The 24,395-nt window shown below is 25.0% G+C and overlaps 1 protein-coding gene across 1 annotated transcript in view; it reads left to right on the forward strand.

Annotated features, from left to right (window-relative positions):
• The first annotated feature begins 8,629 nt into the window (after positions 1-8,629).
• LOC112597250 (activating transcription factor 3) overlaps positions 8,630-24,395 on the forward strand; it is a 28,210-nt gene continuing 12,444 nt past the window's right edge. Inside the window, exon 1 of the mRNA XM_025343224.1 lies at positions 8,630-8,789. The gene's annotated coding sequence lies outside the window, so the exon portion shown is untranslated. The remainder of the gene's footprint in view (positions 8,790-24,395) is intronic.

Raw genomic sequence — 24,395 nt, forward strand, 5'->3', positions numbered from 1 at the left:
GTAATATTTTTTATTATGTTTAGTTACATTGAAATATTGAATGCGCATCTAAAGATTAAATAACTTATATCAATATTCTAAATGAATGGTATTCAATATGCGTGTACATTCAGCACCATCATATAATATAACAGCCAGTATATATTTTTTGTATTTTATTGAATATACGTTTATAAAATATATATTATATTTATATAGTTATAACGTGTTAACGTATATAATAATATTATGATTTATGATTAATCGCATATACACCGTTTTGTACGATATTACATACAATTCTCATTTCTCGACAAAAAGTATTTATTTTTTTTAAACCATTTATATCAAAATCAAAGTTGCTAATTATTATATAATTTGAGTTATTTTATTTGTTGAACTTATTATATTTCTAATTGTGTAAATGTATTATGTAAAATTGTGTATAATCAATGTTATTTTACCTATGCAAAAAGAGACACGACTGAAAGTGAATACGAATCATCATTCACTACAGTAATAGTTACTGAAAGTGAAACAAATTGTCATCCACTAAAAGTGTTAGTATTTCTATAAATGTGTATATTATAATAATTTATTTCATATTATGTTAATATTTTTCTATTTGTATCAAATGAATAAATTATCGTAATTAAATCGTCGGAAATATATGTATTATACGCATACATATATACGTATATGTATGTACAATATTATCGTTATTGTCATAAATATTATTTAATAAATGTACTTTTAATGAAGCTATAAGTATACTATGTTATTGCAATATTTTATGAATGGTAAAGAAACTGATCAACTATTTGTTCAAATTTAAACTAATTTCATGCTATAAACATGTTATTGTAATAAATAAAAATTATTCTTATAGAACTTACTCTCCAGACGACACTTCTGTTTCAATGAAGTTTAAACTCTTAAATATTTCTTGAATTAATAACAAAAAATCATCACAACTAATGACTCCTGAATAAATAAGTATCGATACGAGTACAGTACTATTCCTATAATATTTTAGATGGTGGAATTTTCCTTTCAAAAAATTTGCTAGGTATATCCTAGTGTTTTTTATTTTAATTATTTAAGTATATTTTATAGTATATTTTTATTAATAACTATTTTTACAACAAGGATAAAACTACTCTATTATTATTGTTAGATTTCGGATATAATTTTCAATAATTATATATTATATAGATAAAGCTATTATGTAGAACCATACACACATAATATCAATATGTATAAATACATACAATTGAAACAAAAATGTAACTAAAGACAAAAAAAAACTGACAATTAATTTTACGAACAAAGAACCTTATGATCATAATAATTGCACTGTATTTCTCAAATTTTAGCACACCACGTCCCTTGGCCTTGCGTAAGGGATTTGGAAAGATTTTCACTCGATACATATACTCGTATAGCTGTAGCTATAGATAAATAGTTGCATAATATGTAAGTTTTTAAAAGGAAAATAATTTTTCGAATGTATCTTATACGAATAAAAATAAACTCATACTTATTTGTTCATATATTAAGTACCTATACATAGATATAAAGCTAAATGCATTCATTTCTGTACTTGCAAGATACATGAATTATAATAACGTGTAACATTTGAAATATAATATAGTAACTACCTATCTAATATCTATAGGTTTATCTTTAAGACGTATTGCACTTAATAGAACGAATAATCCAATTTGTTGAATTAATTTTTCATTAATCATCAAAAATCGGTTTAAAGATGTTTATTAAGTGACATAAAAACTAAAATATTTAAACTAAAATCAATTACATTAAATTTTGAGTCTTGAGTTCAAATAAATAACATATTTTTAGATGTAAGAAATATAACATTTAAAATATTTTTTTTTCATGTAAAAACTTACATATTATAGGGAATTTTTCTTGTGTAAGAAACTAACAATGTACTGCAGTATTTTTTTTTTTTTATTTTTTTTTTTATAAGAACTTATAAGTGATTGATCTTTACCTGCTATGTTTCATGTGGGAACTTATATACGCCTCTGCGTAATTTATTAAAGTATCTGTAAAATATTATTTGTGATTTTTGAATTCCAAATATCATTCAACAAATTCAGATATCATTTAAGAGTTTTATTATTTTTTTTTTTTAATTATTGAATGTATGACTTTCTGATATGCTCACTATTCATGAGGATTTATGGTTAAAAAAATAAATTTATTGTTCACTTGATATAGTGCTAAAAAAAAAATAATGCAATTTATTAATGAAACAACCAGTGAAATCAATTATCAATATTATAAAGTACGTATAGCAAATGATATGTCTATCATAAACATAAGACTACTTCAATATTATACATGATAGTTAACATGAATATTTGAATATTTTTGCGTCACTATAGTAAATTGAGAGAAATATTTTGGATATTATTCAATGTATCTTTTAGAAATTAAGATTACTTAGTTTGAATAGAAACAACCTGAGTAATAACTAATAAATAATATTGTATAATCAAAAGTTTTGAAATATTTCTGAATACGTTCAAATGAATTTACAATTAAAATGTCTTGTCAAAATATAATCCATTGAAATTAGTCAATACATTTCTGCAGTGATTCGATTTGAGATGTCTGCATAACTTATACACATTGCATTTACACATGTAAATTATACGTGTCTGTAATTTTATATATATATAATAAATATAGTATAAATACAACATCATATTAACTATGAATTATATATTTATAATATATATACTATGTATTATGTATAAAGTATATGACGACCTAACTTAACCTATAAAATATGTTCTTGATTTGTTGTAATTAAAATACGAAAAACTGTAAATACTTGATATTTTCACAAAATATTTGCATTAATATTTTCTATACTAGGTAAAATTAAAAAAATATTTTGATTCTTATTGAATTAAAAAATATATCAACTCGATTTACATATAATAATTATATTTGATTATTTTAAGTTTAAAATTTCACCGAATTCGATATTATTTAAACTATTTTATTCAATTTTTATTCTTAAAAAAATCTTAAAATATTTTTCTTAAGAATTTGAAAATTTCACGTATATTATTATATTTTATAACATTTTCTAAACACTTAGATTAATTTTATATTATTCATAGTTTATATCTTATTACTAATTATAAAATTAATAACTTAATTAGTTAATAGTTATATATGATTATGGGGTGATAGATCATTTCTACTAATCGTTTTTCGTATGCAATAATGAATACGAGTATAAAATTAACAAATCTATTACATTTGTCTACTCAGCAATAATGTAAATCAAATCCTATTATATAACAGAACGCGGTTTACCTACTGTCGACATTATTTATTGTTACAATATTAAAATGCATTTTCAATCTTACAACTGAAATTATTAAAACTTGGAGAATAAAATTTGTAGTAGAGCACTGTATTTATATTAATAAATAGGTGGAGGTACAAATGTTTAATCAATAATAGATAATATTTCAGAAATTAAAACTACATAGGTACACTATGTATTTAAAAAAAAAAAATTAGTCTGTTAGTTGTTTATGATAATTATATTTTTATAGCAATCGACAATTATTTAAAATTAATATTTTTATTAGAATATACTTTTCTAAAAATTTTAATCTAATTTTTGAACAAACAATTTTTAATTACCTAACATTTAATGTTTAATGTTTATTTTATTTGCAAACAATTTTTTTTTTATATCATACAATATATAGATTATAATAAATAAAATTGATACTATGTAAGTATTTATAATTTGTTTATTGAATTATCAATTATTTTACAGTTCTCTGTGTATTTTAAGAATGTTTTTCATGTGAGTAAAGAAAGTTTGAAATAAAATACCTCTAACGCAGTAAGCATCATATATATATATATATATTTATATAATATCATAATATTATTGAATGACTTCATTATTTTTCCTCCAAAGCGTACAATTTGTTGATATTTTTAATAATAAAAAAAAAAACTCACACACGTTGAAATTATAGCGAACCATAACAGTCCGATCGATTGTCGAGTTTTCAATACTGCAAAGCAAGCCGTATTTACAACGTGTATTTTAGAGTAATAGCTAAAAAAAAAAATACAAAATAAAATCCGCGCTTACGCGACAATAGATTTTTTTCTTGTGTATAAACAAACATTGGGTACGAAAAAAAAATGAAAAACTATAATAATTTCCAAGAATAAGTACTGTCGCTGTCCGATGTTCGTGCTGTAGCGGTTTTTCGTCTTCGCAGTTAGAATATATATAGTAATAATAATTTATGAGCCCCAGACGCATTATACCTGATCGGGAGGGGGAGGTGGATCGCATATATTTGACCGGCTTGTTTATCTGCTGTCTATACAGCAAGCCTCAAACATATATATTTATAATAATAGCTAAAATATATTGATTTGCAACGTCAGATTCCGCAAATCTGAGCGAAAAATCTATTTTGGTGGTGCCATCATCGTCGGTTTAGCAAAACTCGATTTTGACAAACTAAAGATTTACTCACACATGTACAATATAGGTACCTAAAACACTATATTATAATACGTGCGATTGTCTAATAAAATATTATTTTATAATATGTAATATATGTATATATACTATATTATATGTACAACGGTGAATATAATATATCTTTCTACAACCTATTCAAAGACTCAAAGTTTAAACGGTATTGTTTAAATTATAGTATATCTGTTGAAAACTTTCGTTATTATACATAACCTGGTGAATGATATTATACATATAGATATTGGTATATACACACGTAGCACACGGCTGCAATAAGAACGCACTCATGGGCCATGTTACATAAGATGTAATGAAGCTAAACAAAATGAACCCCTTAAAAGTCAAATTAAACTGATCAGTTTGTTAGTATTATTATATATATCTACCTGTACGGAATGAACAATATAGCTATTATATTTTATCTTTTGGAATATGGTAATAGTATACCTATTGGTATAATATACGAAATGCATAAAATGTATGTAATAGGTATATTGTGTTATAATAATATAAGCACTTAATAGAGAGAATAAAAATGTTTAGAAATTAATAAAATTAAGATATACATGTAATAGCTATTTCTTATTTAATCACTCTGATATATTCACACGTAATACCCAAATTTTTTCCAGATAAGTTAGTTGCAACTTGCAATAATAATACTAATTATAAAATACAAAGGTATTTTCATATGTTATTATCTTTATATACATATTATTTAATTAATGTATAACTACATCACCAGACAGCCAGCTGTCGATTTCAGGGAAAAAAATTAAATTCTAAAATAACTAACTTTAAAAATATTAAACTCAACTGATAAATAATACTATTATTTTTTTTTTACCGCAGAACACATATGATCACTTTAACAGGCTAATGTAGTAGTTTTGTCAAAATAAAGTAAATATAGATATCATTATTCCAACAATACGATGTTAAAAAAACTGTTCATACACTTGTAAGTTATTGTGTTTAGTACTGGCCATGATATCGCCATACATAATATTATAGTTATACTTTAATATTAAGTGTAATTGATGACTAGACAGTAAACGGAGATAGTATAGTGTATGTTTTGCATATTCTAGTCAGTATAGACTACTTATAATTTAAACGTTGCTTTGATACAGCACAGTAGGTAGTGCAGCCTATACTAACGCTATAGGTGTATGTACAATGACTATATTTTGACTATGTATATCTAACTCATCTCTAGTATAAATTTTTAATAAATCGAAATTTAGAAATACAAAACAAAATATAGATATTGCATTTGATTGTTCTTATTATTGCATTATTAATGTTAAAAATTGATTCTTTTTTAGTAAAACTCATTAAACAATGTGGCTGACATTTTACTGTATTAATAAAAATGTGGATGATCTATTTATAAAGATGAGATGATAACTATATTTTTATTATTATCATAATCTTATCGCTAATTCAGATAAATCCAAACCATGGTTGATGTAAATATCTTATAATTTCGGTATACTTAAAAACAATAAAAACTGCAGTATATATTATATAGTAGCGAGGTTAGGTTAGGTTAGGTTTAAATTAAGTAGTTATAGTTAATATTTTTAATTTTATTAGCTGATTTAGTTAAACGTCACCATATAAGTGTAATATTTGTATATTTAAAGTAAACCTTGTATTTTCCATGTTGCTAAAAATAAGTTATAGCATCAATTTCAAATGATTCATTTAATGTACAATAAATCTATAACCGAGTTAATTCCTTCCAAAATTTTTCATTCGGGTATTATGTAAGTGCATCCATTAATGTTTGTAATAGGTAACGAAAATAAGTAATGTACTTAATATTCAACTTAAAGAACTATATAAGAACCATTAATACACAAAAAAATAAATTGAACCAAAAACAAAATTCTTGACAGTTTACGCCGTTGTATTACTGACACAGTAACATATTATTATTGTGATATATCATGTATAGGTATATATTATATATTAGACAATATCGCACAGATATTATAGTAAATACTAAATTTGTCTCTTAGCTCATATTGCCTCAAAAAATATGATAAACACGTACGAATATGTATGTATAGCAATAGATATAGGTGAATGATATATCGTATATAATATATTGTATTTGATAATTAATAGTAATTATGATATCTTTATTGATTGTTTAATTAATAGATTAATCATTGCATCAACACCATTATCTATTAAATTTAGAAATCGATACTTCTAAGTTTTTATAAGCTTATAGAAAGTAGTATAAGCACATTTTAATAATTTAACCATATCAATTCACAAATTCTAAAATTATTTTATATTTAATTAAAATTTTTTGGTAAGGTTGAGTCATCTTTATATAGTATAAATAATAATGTATAAAAGTCATTTGATATACTACTGTACTTTATAATACACCTTGTTAGTTATTTGTTAAATATTAATTTTCTAAGATATTTATTAATTTATTATTAGATATAGTTACTCTATGATCATATTTTTATTATTTCACTATTTAATTTGCCTAAAGATAGCCTTACTTCATCGAAACTAATAAACCTTATTAAATGTTTAATATTTTAAGCATTTGTTAATTATTCCTTAGGTTATTTGGAAATACTCAAATGCAAATATTATTTTCTAAATGTATAAAAACTAAAAGGATCAATTTATAAATTAAATATTATTAAAATGAAATTTTGTATTAATTATAATGGTTTATTTTTACCAATGTATTTGTGTATATAACTATAAATATAGATAACTTATAAATTTATTTATAATATACCTATACAGTTCAAGGAAAATTAATGAATTTTGAGATTTACACGTTTCGATGACACCGCGATTATCTCGTAACCGTACACAGACATATTATTATGGTAGGTACATGTATACCAATATATACATACTATAAACAATATATAGCTAAATCTATAATGCTGTAATACTTAAGCATTGTCTAGTTACTATGGGTTGCGATCGTTGGATTGTCGCAGCAGCCAGCGATCTAGTGACGCCACACGGCACACACCATGCCTTTGTTTCATAAGTGGTCTAGTATAAATACTATATTTTTCACAGTTTAGATTTATTATCTAACTTTGATTATTGTTATATAAAGTTTCAAATGCATATCATTTTTTCATTGTTTTTGTGATTATATACTGGTTATGTCCAGCTTTTCGAATATTTTATTCAATGCTTCGGCTGTTTTCAATATATTTTTTTTATCTTAATAAGATATGTGCAGTCGAATAAGAACACACATTCACTATATATTACAAATTTAATATAAAAATTTAAAAACAAATCGTCAGTTGCCCGCGTGAAATTTTGTAATTTTATACGACTCAATCACCTGTCGTCGCAATATCTACCTATGTATTGTGCCGCCGCGACAAACCGTCTTCTGCAGTGTGACGAGAATTATATACGATGTTTGATACGTAATACAATTTTATTTTACTGCCGCATAACCGCGGGAAATATCGCAGACCGCGCTCTATGTACTCGAGCCTATAAAGCTTAAGATGAATTTAGTAAATACATATTATACACTATATACACGCATACCTAATCGCACTATGTATTAGGTATACGTATACATATACCGACATTCTACTAATATTACTAGTTATTACTATTATTAATTATTTCCTCCGTTGTTGTCGTTTAAGTACGTACTCTCAGCGGCGGTAGATTACACTATTACTACCTACATAATATTATTTTTATCGTTATCAATGTCATAGGTGTCTACGGCAGACGTCGATGGGCAAAGTGACTGCGGGCTGTGATGTGCATGCAAGTGGTGCGGCGATCGGAGTCACGCGCGTGCGTGTGCGTGTGTGTTTGCACGTGACAATCGGCAGTGTGAAACGGTCAAAATCGAATTTGCCCGCCAAACCGCGGCTGGCCGCCCGGCCAATAGGTTTGGCTAGGGGGACGCCGTGTCGGCCAATCGGAAAGCCGGAAATTGACGTCAGCGCTAAATTTAGAAAAGCCGCGACGGAAAGGGTATGGGAGGGGGGTCGACGGCGATGACGACGGGGCGCACCAGCAGCGTGCCCGAGCATCAGTGCCACACGTTCAGTTCCGCGATGGTCGCGAGACGACGTGCGTATAATTGTGCGATTGTGACTCCTGTCTATGCTGCATCCGTTGTTTGTACGATTCCGATTACCCAACGTCACGATTATTGTCGTCGTTATCGCAGTGGTGCCCGATCGACTTAAGTTCGAAACCGTATTCGGTAAGTACCTACTTGGGTACCCATATCATAATATAGTATCATGCGACGTTACTGAAGTTTTTTTCCAACACATCCCAATCTCCTTAAACTACGCTGGAAATGTTTCGCTGAGAGTATAGTCAAAAATCGTACACACAAAATTCAATAAGATCCTTTTTCAACCTGTTGAGATATTATTAAACAGTCTCGTTGTTTTTTTTTTTTTTTAACTTCATTCGTAATTTATGTACCTAATTGATTTTTATTCTAATAAATGCTGTTAGAGTAGGTAGTTAACACGTACTTAGCTTAGCTTTAAGTATATATAAATACATAAAATCACAAATATTTTCTTTCGAAATCACTAATAGTAGTAAGCAATATAATATTATTAAGATACCTCATACTTATCAATTATATAGGTATAGATTACTTAATAGGTACGATATAGGTATAATAAAATATCTAATAACAGTAATAACTATATCATTTTATAACTTTAGGTTATACTTTTTTCGAACTACTTTATATCAAAATAAACCGATTTGTACATAGGTATCTATTTTTTAAATATATTTTAATTGATAAGAAATTAACTATATTTCTCGTTAGTCATTACTTGTTATATAACTATAAAAGCGATAATTTTTATTTTCATTCATGATCCGTGGTCATCAAAATATAACCTTTAACAAACGTATTCTAAATGAATTCGGTAGTGTATATATGTAATGGTAAATTTATCAGTAAACATAATTGACATACAAACAATTACTAACATATAACGATAAACTGCAATTATTCCTATAAAACTATGTATATAATTTAAGTAGATAATTTATAAGCGTTAATTTACCTAAAACTATTGCGAACAGCGTTAAAAAAATAAACGCATCATTTTATCACATATTTCGATGTAAGTTCGTTACAAAATATATATTTCAGTACTAAAATGTATTTACATAATATGATTTTTCACTTATAAAAGTATATTTATTTGATTTACTTATTTTACACGATACGAGAATGTTACACGTATATTATAACACGGGCCTATTGTTTAGCCAATGCAAGGTTTGGCCTCAGATAATCACTTCATTTATGTATTATAAATAGTTTAGAATTTAAAATACATAATGACTCTTTCGAATAAGCAATAAAAAATATATTTCACTTATTTGCTGTTTATTTTTAATACAAAAATATTTATATGAAGTGATTTAAAATGTATCCTAAACCTCTTTGCATTTAATTAATTCGTCAATTCAATTTCTGATATTTCAATAATAAGTATATTGAGGGACCATATTATCAAATAATTACATTTTTATATCATTTAAGAATTGTCTTGAGGTGATTCAAACTTATATTTTTTTAAGTGAGAACCACCTGTTACTGTAAATTAATTTTTTTGAAAATGATTATATATATAAATCAAAACATGAACCAATAGTTTCTGCATTATAAAAATGTATAAACTAAAAATATATTTATCCATAATATCAAATAGTTCATATTTTCATTTTAATATTTAATCTAAGCTTTTATAATATCTTGTAGATACTTATTATATACTTAAAAAATGCTTTGCAAATTAGAAATGCTAAAAGATTAATATAACTTTTAAGCTATACCTTAACTGACCTAACTCTTGTTATCATCCAAACCTATTCTTATATAGTTAACAAAATTTAATAACTCCAGTCTTTAAAACTACTCATTTAAATTTAAATATATATATATATCAAAATTTCAAAATAAATTTTATATTTAATAATTATTGATAGTAAAAAAGAGTAGTTCTTATTAAAAAAAAAAAAAAAAAAATGAAGAATTTTATATTCCCAAAGAACTTTTTTTAAATTACATTAATAAAATAAATAATTGAAAATAACTATCATTAAAAATACAAAAAATAAAAACTTAAATACACGTATAATTAAATAGAAAAATTTAGGTGAGCATGCTTAAAAAACTACTATGTATAATATGTTAATATAATATAATTGTAGGTATATTATATATTATGTATACTTAAATCTCAAACCATTATTATAATATTTTTATAGGCGTTATAAAATATAAACTTTGTATGAGGTATTATTTTTTTCATGTTTAACTGTATCTATATATATATTATAATTTATGGTACATAAATCCGTACCTATTACCTAAATATATAATTGATAAAAATTTAAATGACAGATTTAATAAAACTCACATATTAAATATATTTATTTGTTAAAATTATAATATACCTACAGTTTAACAACATATAAAATAATAATAAATTATTATAGTTGTCATTTTAAAATAATATTGTTTAAAAAATTAGCTATGTAAAAGTTTAGGATTTATTCAAAATAAAATTTTTATAAAGATAATAAAAATCACAATTATTTAAATGTGTATATTAGACTATATATCAATTTTATATATTTTTGTGTTGAATATTCTATATAAACTTATCTATAAATTAGTGTAAAAGTGAAATAATTAATATTTTTTTCTTTTTATATTTCATTAGGTATAAAATATAAAATAACATTTAATATTTGTATGCACATCATTACTTTAAAAAAATTTAACGACCCGTCATGTGGGGTATCATTAATTTTTTTTTTTGCAGTTTCATTTGACATTTTTATATGAATAATTACATATTATGAGACATTTTTGCATTATAGTTTTTCTAGCTTTTTATTTTTATGGAAAACAAAAATGTTTATTTTTTTAATAATACTTGACACTTAATTAGGTTCATTGTGAAGAGATTCTATAATAATTGTCTATCGATAAAATAACTACTTTTACTTCATTTATTTAAACAAATACATGTTGTATTTTTTATTCCCTTAAAAAAATATGTTATTGTATACAACGGCTACAATTCCTCATATATACTCTTTTCCATGTTATTTTGAAGTTGTAAAAATTAGAATTTATACTAAGTATATTTTACGTTATAATAGATATAGTAAATATCGTGTTTAATTGTGTAATTCTACTGGTTAATATTTTACCCTAGTAACCAAAAATATGTTTTAAATATATTTTTTATCTGTTCTTACTGATAAGATAAATAATATTAATTTTCCTTCTTGACTATAAAATATCATGATAAATTGATGAACATAAACAATATTCGTTAAAACATTATTAGTTACCGCGCGTGCCATACTTTTAGGTTACTTATCTTGAATAATATTATGACAAATATTGAGTAATCGGCAAACAGTTTTTTGAATGATATAAGTACCGACTAACTTGTTCATATAAAGTCGACAAGAAATATTATTGTCAGAAATGCACTTATATATTTAAGACAACTAAGATAAGATTATCTAGATGATTTCATTTAAGGCTTACGAAAAATACCTATTTTATGTATAAACATATTATAGTATTTTAACTATAATTTTTTCTATAATCATCACATCCAAAAATATTAAATGGGATATAACCCAAAATAGTTCTACAAAATTACTTTTTTTATTTACTTGGATTTACTTGGATGAAAAAATGATGTGGGTAATGCAAATCATACATAATTTTTTAATTTAAATCTTCAGATAATGTTCTATTTTCATGTATAATTACTAATTTAAATAACTATATATATTCATAACCACAGCATTAAATCGAATTGTATATTTGTTTCAGTAATGGTATTATTACATGATATAATAATATGTGTATATTCGATAATTTAAATTTAATAGACTGGCTTTTTCGTTTCCTTTTATAACAACACGTTAAAAACTTTTATCAGATAAAATGAAAGGTATAAATGTCAATTTTAATGCGTTAAGTTTATACGGTTAATGATATAATGATAAAAAAAATTGGTTTATAAGAACTAAGAAAAACATTTTATTTTTGAATTGTCATATTTTATATATCGGCACATAATTTATAAATATTTTGTACATACATATTACACAGACGTTTAATAATTGTCAATATTAAGTACTGTTCACTCTTTTTTTTTATATGTGTTACATTACTATTCATTGCTATTAATTAAACTGAGTAAATATTAATATTTAAGAGTCATTTTTATTAATAAATATGATTAAAATTTACCCTCAATTTTTTTTTTTTCATAAAACATCATAAATATTATACAACAATATAAATTATAAGCAATAATATATTATACAATTATAATCGGATCGTTCGAACAGATATTAAAATTTTAAAACCATTGCTATTTGTTATTTTAGTCGTAAATTTGTGTTGGAATTTTATGTCTTTTAATTTTTTTATTGCTTTTAAACATAATAGACCTATGTCTTATACATAGCCTTGTATTTAGGCTATATACAATATACATTTATATAGTATGTTTAGGATAATGTAAATCGTGTATTCACATTAAATAAACGTACATGTATTACATATAAATTATTTATTTTACGATATGTATTGAGGTTAATACGATAGATTTCAGACCACACAATATTTAGTACGAAATAGCTACCTATACTAAAGTATAGTGTTTTATGATAGCCGGAAGCTTAAGGAGTGTATAAGTGAGGTAAAATTTAAAAACGGCTAGAAAAATCCTTGAATGTTCATAAAAATATATATTTTTTTTTTTTTTACTAATAAATGTAAAAAAATTTTTTTAGATTAATTGAAAACTTTTGATATCTCCACAAATTTAAATCATTTATACCTTATTTTATTATTATTATTATTATTCTTATTCTTACGTTAATGATTCCCGCGTGATCTATGGAAATAATTTTTGTAAGTTTATGTAAAATTGTATATAATGATGTTAATTTTTTATATTCATTTAATTTTAACGGTGAAAGTTATATTTTGTTTATATATGGGTAAGCTGGCAAATGATTAATTATAAGTCATGAATCCAGTGAATATTAAATACTCATAGAGGTGTTTAGACATGTAGAAATTACTGTGGTAGAGGTCAGTATAATGAAAGTATACACATAGATTATTACAATAACATGTACATCTCTGAAGAAAGCAAAATCAAAATATCATCCTCTTAACATTTAACATATATTTACCTTTATAATTTAGCAATTAATTCCATTATATAGTATTTTTTTTACATACGTGTATACTCCTTTACGTGCACTAAGCACTTAATGATAATCAATTATGATTACTCAAAAGAAGTTGAATTATTAACGTTTTAAAAGTCGTTTCGGATTCGATAGAGGAGTCGAAAATAAATGTTAGTTCTTGAGCATTCTTCACAGAAAGCAACTTCGTGTTCATGCTTTTATGCTCCTTGTAGAATAAAATATATGCCAAATAATACAAATAAAAAACACTGATAAGTAATAATTATGATAATTATTTGTAACTAAGCCTAAGCAGATGTGTTTAATATTTAAAAAAAATCTTTGATTGTTAAATTTTATGGTAATACGACTATTGTAGTCAAAACGAGATTTTTTATATCTTATTTAAACTTATCAAATCTACATGATTTTTGACTTAGCCCAGCTTTTATTTGTTTTTTTGTGCAATTTATTTATCTTAACAGTGTTTATTTTCTTTTTTTTTTGTATCACAATTATTCATTTACATACTATATAAATACACACAACGGCTGTTTTTGTAAATAATTATTAAATTGGTGTTTAATATCCTCAGTTCATAATTAATTATTTCTGTAATAACTAATAAATTAGTAAGAGTTCTTATTGAAAATATAAACCCTAAGCTTTACTTTTTAAAACTTAATGCTATATGTTTAAAAAAAAGGTTACATAATGATAATATGTATTTATTAATCTACATATCAATAATACCAAGCATGGTAGGAATTTATAAGTGCTCAAATAAAAATTCTACCTTACAAGTAACTATGCAAACTTTGGACCTATTTTCTACATACACGCTATAAACATTTTTTTTTATAGATACATTATTTAAATTAAACAAATATTTTTAGTTCATAGTTTTTTTAGCTTTTTTTTTTTGTGTGTCATATCAATGTTAACATGCCTAATTAATTATACTTTGTTTTTACGCCTAAATAATTTGATTAATATCTTCTAAGTTTTATTATTTATATCGAATCGCACTGCAGTGCACCAGGCCAAGTTCAAGAATCATTCTGTGTGTCTTTATATGAACCAATTCATCCAGCTAATGATTTACTCATTATCAAAATTATGATGCAATTTTCGAATAAATAAAATCTTATATTTTGGCGCAAGGATTGTTCATTTAAGTTAAGGTAAAAATCTAATAAAAAAAATAGGGAGGGAGTTCCAATACATGAAATAATTAACTATGACAACCAAAAAATAATAAGTGAGATGACTTAGTAAAGTGCCAATCGTTATCTAGGATATTTTTATAAAATTTACTATCTATGTTACCCGAATTCAACCGGGTTAAAATTAATCTATCTTTTTATCGTTTATCGCTTTGCTTCAGCTAAAATATATAATATAAACCCTCGTAAATACAATAAAAATAATACATATTATAATATACCACATATTGATTCTGTTTTTATTTTTTTGTTATGCATATAAACTCTGCTAAGGCCAACTACAAGCAATAATATCTACTTAATAGCCAACATAGATATCTTCTAAATATATATTATTTCGCTCGAATTTCAATTTGGATATATCTTAATTTTCAAAAAAAAAAAATTCACCCTAAAAGTTCAAGTAAAAAAAGGTTGGTTCTTATTTGAAAAAAAAAGTTTGTATCACCATATTAAATGGTGTATAAAATCTAAGTATTTTACCTATTATATGATAATATGTATTTATGAATTATATTGACCTGTATTATACTAAAGCTACGAGTCATTTAGATTTTGGTCTATTAAGTTTTAAGTTTTATTTTGGTATATTGATGTAAAACATTTTTTAGATTTTTTAAGAATATTCTACATGTATACTTATAGGCTATAAGACATTTTTTTGACCAGTTTTATTTTTTTATTTCATTTATATTTGTAAATGTAAGGATTTTTAACATATATATTTTTAAACAAAAATAATTTAAAAAACTATACTACAACATTTACATATTTTTTTTATTTCTAAAATACATTATTACAGTAATTAATAGCTAAAGTTCTTATAAACAACTGTAGGTATATTATACAAAAGGTATTTTTTAAATCGCACAATTCTTTAGTGTTGGTATTATCAGTTTTTTGATTTTGTACTGAATCTTACCAGATAGTTATCATTAAATAAAAGAATACTAATAATAGTGCCTACTTGTTCAATAGAATATTAGAAATTGGCTCAAGTTCAACGTTTTTAGTATTTTTACTTAATTCTTACTCAAGTAAATCTTTAAATCCTAACCACACCTAATAGTGATTTCATATAGTTAAATGACATAAATATAACTTTAAAAACCAAATGGATTTCCATGTTACACGGTCCTAAATTTTATTAGCTACAATTTTACCATTAAAAAATGTTAATTAAGATGCATCCAAGAATAACATGTATTATTTTATATTTTTCCTTAGATACCATTTTACAATAAAAAATTGCTAAAATTAAGATGTAATTCAATAAAATATTAAATTAATTCAAATATAATTTTGTTTAAATTAAGTAAGTTCAAGTTTGCCATACATTTATCCCTATACCTATTTTAAAGAACCATAAAATAATATACAGTTTTAACTATATATCGTTTAAGAAGAAAATGTATAATATTACCTATTTAATATTATTATTCATGATTAACTAAATGTAATTGACATCTACGATGATTAACATGACTTGAAAACCTTTCTACTTTATATTAACCTGTAAATGGGTAAAAAATAAATATCGAATTAAAGTGGATTCAAAGTGTGACCTTCAAGACGATGTATTGGTACATTTAACTATTTAATTATTTAGAAGAAATTAAATTCTGATACCAATGATATAAATTAATACTTTCTAAACGTTCTGTTTCCGGGCATTAATATCCACTTTAATGTCGTGTAGGTAGCGGCAATATAATCATCATATATAAATATAATGCCTAAAATATCAAAATAACACAAAATACAAATAATAGCTAGTAAACATGTAAAATACATTACAATTTTAGATGGATAATTTGATAAATCTTTATAAGTTGTGTGTTCAAAAAGTCTTTGCCACGGGTAAGAATAAAAAATAGAACGTTCAGCATAAAATTTTCGTTTTTAAATATTAATTTATGTATTCATGTGGAGAAGTACACAATTTTTATTTGCGATGTTATGTTGTTGATAGTACTTACTACTTAGTAGTATTCGGCATTTCTATCGCGTAGACGATTTAATATTGCGTGTTATCCGCTGATGAACGTGTCGCGGTGCAATACTCGTATCGGTGAAGAAACGATAATAAAACCAAATGGGTGTTCCTGGAACAGAAATGAAAATAAAAACTAAACTTGTTGATTCGCCATTTGAAAATCACAAGAACCATTGTCGACGAGAATTAACACGAACGACCACATAATATGTATATACAACATGCATACAGAATAATGCAGTTGCAATGGGTGCAGTCGCCACCTACATATTATATACTCGTATATACATATTTTTATTATTATTTTGTACCGGATGATGTATAAAAATATTAAATTCATTGAAATTCTTTTTTATGAATAAATAGTTATATTTTATTTCTCAGTTTTAAAAAAAAAATTTATAACTAGTGAGATTCTAAATATTTCCTTTAAACGAACAGTGTATTTCGGTATAAATATGATACGCAATCCTTGCGGGTCATCAAAACTTAGCTCAATCACTCTGTATACTGAAAATGTCATTATCTTTATAGTCGGATCGTGACGTTGACCGGAATCTGCAGCAAGTTTGATATCGTGCAATAGAGGAATACGTATATTTTAGTGAAAAAAATTGCATGTCAAGTTGCATTGTTCTAAACTCGATACTATTGTTTGCCTTTTTCGCTATTTCCTTTATTACATACAATAAAAAAAATAAATAAATAAACCACACGTATTGTAAAGTCTCTGTGTGGATATAATAATAATAATAATAATATATATATATTATGTATAAGATAAAACGTTGCCGGTTGGAATCGTTCCATGTATATTATTTTTCTTCTTTTTTTTCTTCGTCATTAATATTAAACTGGAGCATGTGTGAGCCATAAATTTTGGGCGCACAGGCGCACACGTCTGCACAACGGTGAAATGTACCAAATGATCGTGAGAATTCAGCAGCATGTGCATCCCGAAGAATCGTTTTTTTCTTTTCTTTATTTTTTTATTTTTTTTTTTTTTTTAGCTTCAATGTTTCTGATCACCCCGATTGTTCTGAGAATGCAAATTAAACGATTAATATTTCAATAATGTAATTTAATAAACAATAATTGTATAGTCATTCTACAATGTCTCGTGTCCATTTAGGCAAGCAGTAAGCACTTATATAACACGTGCGTTGTAAAACGATCGCCTGACAAGAGCCACTTAATCCAAAAACGGTCCACGGATTTCGATTAATTATATACAATGGGTAAAACTTCTGAAGATAAATTACGCTACGCACAAATTACAATTATCCATAAGTTATAGATAGGTGCCTACACTTGACGCTTTGCATTGTAGTAGGCATGCGAGTGAGGGGCTTCTAAAACACAATAAATGCTCCTAAAATAAAATCTTAAAATATAATATACGCATTAATGTATCTTTGCTATTGTACATAAGTAGGTACATAACTACTTTATATCATACAATTTTGAAGTTTAAATTTACTCCTATTGCCGTGACAAATAATGAACACATTGCTTTTTGGCTGTTGGCAATGTGCCATTAATAATTAATTTAATTTGGTTTGTTTTCATTTACATCATTTTATACCATACGGTTACAATTTTTTATGAACAGTTTATATATATAATTATATGTTGAGTTGGTTTGTTGAGAAATCATTAGCAGACTTAAATAATAATAAAATAGGCTAACGACCAATGTGGTATTGCCGATGACTTATAACTTATACAAAGGTAAACTTTAAAAAATACTAAATATTAAAATAAAGATAAAATTCTAGGAATCTAAAAAATAAAATACTAAGCAATAGATATAAAAGTAATTCTCAAAAAGCCATCTACATAATTATTTCGTACATTTTTAATATTACTCATATTATAGATATTACAATATATGACTTCATAATAATTGAATAAATAATATAAATAGTTAATTAGATTTATTTTGTTGTTATTTATCAATAAATTAATAATATTAATATAATTGCATTATCTTAATTATGTCTGAAAATAACTTTTATGTATTTCTTACGATGATATCATTGATTGTTTAATTATTTGATTACCTATGTACTTTCATCAGATGTGTTGCAAGTTCGCAAAGTTAATTACAAGATTGTTTAAAAAGAACTATAGATATACAAGATTTTATGATAAAAAATTGAAGTTTTGAACTATAGGTATACAATGGATCAAGCTGATTGTTACTAAACTATATTGTCTTAAACTGCTTTATCTGTTTTTATAAACTGTGTCTCTATTTTTTTTTAATTTTGCAGATCTCTTAATTTTTCATTGTGACATTCAAATAAATGTATTACCTAAACATATTTAATTTTATGCAAAGGAAAAGAACAAGATAAATTTATGATTTTAAATTTAAAAAACACATTTTTTATTGTCACGATTGAAAGTTTGAAAATTTATAATTGACGTATCATATTTATTATACTTTTAAATAAATATTTTTTTTTAGAATTTTAAACCTGGACGGTGTAAAATGTAAATATTAACGCGTTGTTTTTATGGAATAAATATAATATAATATGATATAAATATAATATAATTTTATGGAATCTTAAAATTTCATTATAATATAATATAAATATATTATTGTGTACAATATCAGGTATTTTATTGTTCAAAGAGTGAAAAAGCTTACATTACCTGGAATATTATTATGATTCTACATTAAATAGCCCAAGTAACTCAATGGATTGGTTGTATTGACACTTGACTGTTGTCGTGTTGAATTTTGTCAATAAACAATACATGCTATATATTTTTATGTTATTTTGCCCGAAAAGACTAGTCATGCTATATGATAGAAAATGTTATCGTATAATAATATATTGTAATGTTATAATATATGGTACTTTGGGTGTATGCATATACAATATACATAATATGTGTATAAACTGTAAGTATATAACTACGTATCACAAAAACAATGATAATAATTCACCTCCACCCTTAAAAAAATATTAGTCGGTATAATATATTATTACAGTACATAAAATGTAGAGGAATTTTATCTTTCTTTAGACCCAGCAGCAGTTAATCCAGCAATCTTATACCTGCAGTAGGTATACGGTTATTATAACGCCGAAACGAGTTTATTTTGTTTTTGTCGCCACCCGTCGTCGCACCGTACACTGATCGAGCGCCGTTAGATTTGTATTTAAAACCAATACCTTTCATTCCTAATTGCTGTACCAACAAACTAATGGGTACTTATGGATCTATCTATATATATATTATATATAATATAGTCGCATTGTAGTTTTTTCTTTTATATAATATATATATTTATAAACTTTCTGAGTGTATGTAATTGTTAACAATTATCCAAGTCTTAACTATATAAGTGACTCGAAGGGCTAATGCAATGGCTTACTATTTTGTGTGTACATTACATTTACAGATTTACTTATGTTATTTTAGTATACTACGCTTACCAATTATTCAATAATGCGACTTTGTGTTTTATTGTATTATATTATTATAATCTAAATGTTTTATGTTTCATTTTTTTTTTTTTGTGTGTTTTTATTGTTTTCAATAATAATATATGTTTAGGTTATTTTCTTTTGATCAACAGCTATTATTTATTTTAAAAGCAAAAATATTTGACTTGTGTGAGTTCACGTATAAAATTTTTATTTACAAAAAATATTATTCTCAAATTGCACAATAACTTTATAATGAATAGCTGAATAAAACAGTAAAGACTAAATAATAAATCCAAACCAATGTTTACTATAGTGTTTTGATAATTATTGTTGGGAATCGTTTTCACGAACAATTTCAAAGATTTATCATTCTAAAGGCTACTGTATACCATATATATACCTAAATATATATACCTACTATATTATTATCTTTGAGATGTTCACATTTTAGTAGATTTCATGAAATAGTTTCAAATACTACACACTCGAATTGTTTTCGATCCTTTGGATTTTTAGCTATGAGCGATGATCTCAATTAAACTGAAGGGTTCATAATTCGGAGTTATGCAACATATGTTTATTCGAATAATATTATAATGCACGCGTAGGTGTCTTTGACCACTACACACATATATGTTTAAGTAATAACTATTATTGTACATAATATATTCAACGACCAAATAATATATATATATATTCTAGTAGTATGATGCTCGAGTTTATACAACACCGTCTGTTGAATCTCCTGCTATCGCGTAAATCTCTTCGTAAGCCTTTTATTTCTATTTAACTCGTGCAAAAAATAAATAATTGGTAATTTTTACAGTAATGAAATTTTCGCAACACACGGGCGACGTCGCCGACAATCGTTGTATTATGATCGGTCTTCGCGCGGGAGTCCAAGGCCGGCACGGTTCCTCGTGACTGTTAATACACACACTCAAGTGCATAAAACTCATGAAGTATATATATATATATTTATGTATAAATAATAATAAAATACATTTATTTAATATACATATGTGTATTTGTGAGTGAGTGCGAGCGCAGATAGGTTAGGTGTACGATGCGAAGGTATATCGTCTTGTCATGGTAATAGCAAGTTTATTTGTTTGTTTGGTTTTTTTCTTTCTATTTTTCGTGTGCGATATTCGGGTCACACGAGCTGCGCATTGTCTACAATAGGATGCTTGCGTGGGAACATCACGGTATGACTTTGACACGTTTAAAATAATAAAATAAAAAATCCTACTTATCGTTGACAGCGAGATTAAACAATTTTTTTTGTTTTACTTATAATTTTGAGACATGATCCAATTATAACTGTTTGGTTATATAGGTAAAAAATAATATTGATTTCTGTAACAAGGCACGTGAGCTATAATAGTACACCTAAATAAGTACTGAAAAGTATATACTATATAATATAAAGTTTTTCATTTTATTATGTGAAGACTAAGGACTTTGAAGTTTATAAACAATTTTATGACTTATAAAGTATACGATACATTTTTACAATTTTACTGTACCAGTTGATGTCGTACACGTATGTTGATTAATTATACTACTTTACTACTTTACATCGCTACGTTGTACAACTGTAAAAATTAAAACTAATTTTACTGTTTGCCGTGCATTTGTATTATTAGAACAATTAAAAGTCTGCAACTAGAGTTAAAGTCTTCAATAAATAATAATGATAATAAAAAACACGGTCATGTGCTATATGATATAATGTTCAATATTTGTTTTAAATTTTTAACGTACCCATTGTAATGCGTTTACTTAAATGTATTGCTTAATTATTATTCACCCGCATTGTGCAATGATGCGTTTACTGAAGTGCATTTCCATAATTGTTTTAATAATATTATTAAAATACTTACAAATAATATAATTATTTAAATTATACCTAATATGATTATATTATTTACACATTTATCTTTTAAATTAACTGCACTTAATACAAAGATGTGTGTTTTAGCGTTTGTTTGTGTTAATTATTTATTACGCACAAATTTGAAATTTGAAGTATACTTTGATAGATTTAAACGGTTGATTTTTTATTATATAGTACCAATTTAATAAATAATTAACAGCATATTGCAACACAAGTAAAGATAACAAGCAAAAACCGGCACGCAAATTGAAAACTCAAGAACTTTTTATTCACTAGGCATGAAAATAAAAGTTATTTAATAAGTACAACTCGTGTTGATAATATTATTAATATTATAGTATATTTATTAGGTATAAACTGTGATAGTTTTAAATCCATTGATAATATATGTAATAATAAGTACTTATGTATAACTACATTAGATAATTCGTAAATTTGAAGCATTTATAAGAAGTCAAACCATAAAAAAAAAAAAACTAATAAATATATCAGATTTTAAATTTAAACGATTTACATACAATGTAATTGTAATGTCACACAAGTAAACATTTGAAGAACGTGATTATATTGTTTGATGTTTATCAAATTACAAGTATAATGCAATATCGATTTATAATACGTGATAGATTTCGTATGTTTATAAAAACGGACAAACTATTTTGATTTTTTTTTTAATTTATTTGTAATCAAAATTTTGCAACGGTACTTGTACTATATAATATACGATTAAAAACATAATTATTTTATAGGGTTGTAACAGTCATTTAATAATATTATAATACGTATAGTATATTTAACCATAGCACTGTAGAAGAAAAAATTCTCCGCACCAATGTAACGCGTTTTTGCCATGTGGTAAAATAAATAAATAAAAACAAATTCCGTTGTTTATTCATTTGATTTTTCAATTTTTTTTTTGTATTTAAAGAAATAAAAACCAAGTCGAGTTAAGTATAATGTTTTTATTTATATATATATTATATGTATAAATACAAAAGAGGCGCTTAAAAGTTAGTCGCAGAAACCCATGTGGTGTCTTACTCAACTAGGTTTATGCATATACGGAGTGTCCCGCCGCGAAAACCTGCACACCAACCAAATCGCTAAAATATACTACTACTTAAAATGTATAAGATTATTTGTGTATATGTAATGGGAATTTATTTTGCAACTTAAAAAATATTAACATTTATTCTACCTAGTTAAAATAGTACTATAATATGTTCTATAAGTTTCATGATAACTCTATAATAACAAAATTAAGAATTTTAATTGCCCATAATTATTTAAGCCAAGGTGAACGGAAAACAATATACTATAATATGTTATTATGAATTATAGTATAATAACTTCAATACAATGATAATTATCCAAAATCATATTTCAAAAATATTAATTGGATAATAAAGTTATTTCCAGGGATAAACAATTTAGGCAGTGTAAGTATCTAACACTCTGTATTAAATGTATTTATATTATATATATATGTATATATATAAACACGTGCGTATGTGACTCAGTGTGCCAGCGCTTCTAATAAACATGTATATACTTGTGTGTATCGTATAATTATTACATTAGTGTTTCTTTACGGTGGTTGTCCATAACTGACTAGAAACGTAGCACATACGTATTGGAGGCGGTGTAAAACAAAAAAGTAAAACCGAATTTTCTCGTCGATTTTATAAACGTTCGCTTGGATTTTGTGTCGTTGATTGCGAACTAGTTTACGAAAACGACGAATATTTTTTTTTAATTCCAAAATCCGAAGAACTCACCAGAAAATGTATCACAATATATTATAGGTATCCATTATAATATTATTCGTTATACGCGTTCGGTACGACGAGTAAAAATGATTCGTTCGGTTAGGAACTCTCGGTTCGACAATTGTTGAAAAAAACCGTCGAAATAATCAAACGAAACGTAACAAATCAATGCGATTTTCTACCTGTGTGTGGGGTTATACCTAAACCAAATATTTTTTTTTAATGAGTGCTTATTAGTATTTTAT

This window comes from Melanaphis sacchari, unplaced genomic scaffold, assembly GCF_002803265.2.
Source record: "Melanaphis sacchari strain LSU unplaced genomic scaffold, SCAv2.0 Contig0_pilon_pilon, whole genome shotgun sequence".
In the NCBI taxonomy this organism is placed as follows: domain Eukaryota; kingdom Metazoa; phylum Arthropoda; class Insecta; order Hemiptera; family Aphididae; genus Melanaphis; species Melanaphis sacchari.